Genomic DNA, 3,754 nt, shown 5'->3' with positions numbered 1-3,754 from the left:
GGCTGTGTGGGTTCTGGGCTCCGGAGACCTAGCTCTGAGTCATGGGGATCTGTGGGCCCAGGGTGTCCCCCTTATGCCGGGGGCAGACCTCGCGGTGTAGGGGACCCAGTGGGAAGGGACCCCCTGGGAGGTGTCAGCGGCAGTGAGGATGGGGCAGAGGCAGCCGGCCCCTGCTCCTGTCCGGCAGCCTGGGCAGTGGGGGGGTCCAGTAGGGTGTCCGGCCACTGTGAGTCCTTTTGCCACTAGGAGATCGCCACTTCTGCTCTCCTCAGTGTCCGGGTTAGAATCTGTGAGGGGCCAGCACTTTAAATTAGGTTATTACACAGAATAATCGGCCCTAGCCGGTTTGGCTCAGTGGATAGAGCGTCCCAGGTTCGAGTCCAGTCAAGGGCACATACCTTGGTTGCAGGCTCCTCTCTGGCCCGGGCCTTGGTCAGGGCACATGCAGGAGGCAACCAATCGGTGTGTTTCTCTCACATCAATGTTTCTCTCTGTCTCTCCCTCTCTCTTCCTCTCTCCCTAAAAATCAATGGAAACATATCCTTGGGTGAGGATTAACAAAAATAAAATAAACGGAATAACTGGTTTATTGTTTACTTGATGGGCATCTCAAATGCAAATCGGGGAGCTGGCACATTGTCTTCGAGGGCAGCGATCCCTGTGTGGCCCCTGTGGCCCCAAGCGCTTGTTTAAAAGGCAGCTTTCCAGGCCTTTGCTGGCTCTGGCCCTGCGCTTGGCTGCCAGGATGGTGATGGGAGGGGGTTAGGGAACTGTTTTTGTGTTAAGTAATTTAAGTGTTAATACTTTTAATAGCCCTTTTGAAAACAATTTTAATTTATAAGAAAAATTTGAGCAGATAGTACAGAGTTCAGTCAGCCCCAGCACACCCACTGCATCCCCCGTTGTTAATATCGCACACAGTGGGGCACATTTGTTACAAACTCTGACCTACAGATAAGAGGCCAGAGGGAGAGCGGACAGCGCTTCCTGAGATCTTCCTGAGATGGAAGGAGTAGCTGCTCCGAGGCTGGTTCTGCAGAGCCCAGGCGGAGCCCAGGCTCCAGGGAGGGCGGAGCCAGGCTTCCGTAGGAAAGCGCGGGAGATGCATGGGTAGGAGGAGGGCTTTCCCAGGTGCAGATACTCCAGTGACGCTTGAGCTACATGTGCTGCTGCTCATCCTAAAGGGTGTCCTTCATTTCCAGCCGGGTGGGCAGGGCCTGGTGGGCAGGGCCTGGTGGGCAGGGCCTGGTGGGCAGGGCCTGGTGGGCAGGGCCTGGTGGGCAGGGCCTGGTGGGCAGGGCCTGGTGGGCAGGGCCTGGTGGGCAGGGCCTGGTGGGCAGGGCCTGGTGGGCAGGGCCTGGTGGGCAGGGCCTGGTGGGCAGGGCCTGGTGGGCAGGGCCTGGTGGGCAGGGCCTGGTGGGCAGGGCCTGGTGGGCAGGGCCTGGTGGGCATTGTCCTGTGGGCAGGGCCTGGTGGGCAGTGTCTTGTGGGCAGGGCCTAGTAGGCAGTGTCTGGTGGGCAGGGCCTGGTTGGCAGTGTCTGGTGGGCAGGGCCTGGTGAGCAGTGTCTGGTGGGCAGGGCCTGGTAGGTGCCGGGAGCCGGTCAATCCTTGCTGTTTCAAGGGGCCTGGCATATATGGCATACTGTTCTTAATATGTTTGCTTACCTTCTTGGCGCTGTGTTTTAACCAAGGTCACCTCTCCGAGAAAGGTTGTTTCCCCAGGTAGGGATTTTTCCCTGAAGTCAGGGAGGGGATAAAACTCCTTAACTAAGTGCCAGACGGGTAGTTAATCACTTTAACTACAAACAATCATGCTTAAGCTACATAATCTTTACTCCCTGGAATGGAGATAAGAAACGCCCTAACCTTTGTAATAGAAATTGACAGGATTAAAATCAACTGGTATAAATACAGATGTAACAAGACAATAAAGACAGAACCTGGCTGGAGATCCTGGACAGAACTTGGCTAGAGAACCTCGCTTTGATGATCACCTGAACTCTGCCTCTGTGTCCACACCTTTGGGAACTTATTTGTTTGTTTGTTTTTTTCCTGAATGGAGTAACAAAAAGCATTGCTCCTATTGATGTAGACAAGACAAGCAAAACAATTTATTGATGTAGACAAAGTGTTTTATAACTTGTAGGCAATCAATTATTTTTGAGGTTGTATTGGATTTGGGGACCCCTGGACCTGCTGGGGCTGGACCCCAGCAGGTAGGCAGTGTCTGGTGGGCAGGGCCTGGTAGGCAGTGCCTGGTTGGCAGGGCCTGGGGGGCAGTGGCTGGTGGGCCGGGGCTGGGGGAGCGTCTGTGGGCAGGGCCTGGTGGGCAGTGTCTGGTGGGCAGGGCTTGGTGGGCAGGGCCTGGTGGGCAGGGCTGCTCCACCCAGTTTACACATCCCACAGGTTTGAGGGGTAAGGCGTGCAGACTGGTTCTAAGTGGCTCTGTTCACATTATTTTTCACACAAATGATGAACCAATAGTGACACTTATTAACTAACGTCCAAAGTTTATGCCTATGTCCTCAGTTTTTACCCACTTCCCTTTCCAGCCCCACGCAGTGCCCACGTGCATCCTGTCCTCAGGCCTTCCTGGGCTCCTGTCCAGGACGGTGTCTGAGACCCACCCCCTTTCTGGCCATGATGACAGTGGGGAGGCGGGCAGGCTATTGTACGATGCCCCTCAGACGCTGTGTGCATGGTTAGAGTGGGCCCCGGGCTCCACTCCGAGTGCTGCTGGCGGAGCTGCCACTGCGGGTGGACAGGTCTGGGGTCTCAGTCCTGGGCATGGTGATGGGCGTGGCCTCTCCACCTGGGGCAGCCTCTGTCTGTGACACTCCACGCCCCCCCACTGCCCCCCCAGAGGCAGGGACTGTGCTAGAGCGCCTTGGTGAGGAGCCAGCTCTGGGAACAGCAGGCCATTCACACGTGTGTTAACTTGGTTACTAGGGCAATAATGGTGCCATGTTTCCCCAAATTACACCTTGTTCCCAAATTCCCCTCCTTTTCTCCACCAATTTCTCTCCCTAAATGCGGGCCGATCTCAGCTGTTTGGAAAGCAATCGGGTTAAAGTAACTCGGGCCACGGCAGGCATGACTGTTAGGATCGGAAGCATTTGCCTTTTACAGAAGCATGTGGTGAAATTTAAACCTCTCTCCTTGGGGATGTAGTGGGTGTGGGTGTAGCCTTGAGGAGGGGTGGTCTATATTTCCCCTCCACCCCCAATCCAACTCCCAGCCAGACCAGAGAAAAAGGGGGCTGCCAGGGCTGGCAGGTGCCCAGCTAGTTGTTCTGTGGGCGCCCCCTGTCGGCCGAGCTCTGAAGGACAGGATGGCCGATAGCCGCCTGGGACCCTGCCCGCTCCTGGCATAGATGGCTCTGCTGGCAGAGAGCAGCGGGATGCTGGCAGCTGCTGGGAGGTGTGAGGAGGCTGAGGAGGGAGTCAAGTGCCTGCTGCTTCTGAGGCCCCGCGGGAGTGAGGGGCAGAGCTCTGGGCAGTGGCCCTGTCCCCTCCCACCTCCTCCCTCCTGAGGCTCCAGGGTCCCACAATGACCCCAACACCAGTCAGTGACAGAGCAGAGCTGGGCAGGACACTGGGAAGGGGAAAAGGACCGAGTGCGTGCTGACGTGCAGCGACACGCTCTCACTTTCTTTGGGGCCTTCCCTCCCTGGCTCCCCTCCCCTGGCCCAGTGGGGCAGCCGCGCCTGGAGTTGGGAGCATGTCCCGTTTCCTCGGCTCCCACATCGCCACA

The sequence above is a fragment of the Myotis davidii genome, unplaced genomic scaffold, assembly GCF_000327345.1.
Source record: "Myotis davidii unplaced genomic scaffold, ASM32734v1 scaffold97, whole genome shotgun sequence".
Classification (NCBI taxonomy): Eukaryota; Metazoa; Chordata; class Mammalia; order Chiroptera; family Vespertilionidae; genus Myotis; species Myotis davidii.
This window is presented reverse-complemented; position numbering follows the sequence as displayed.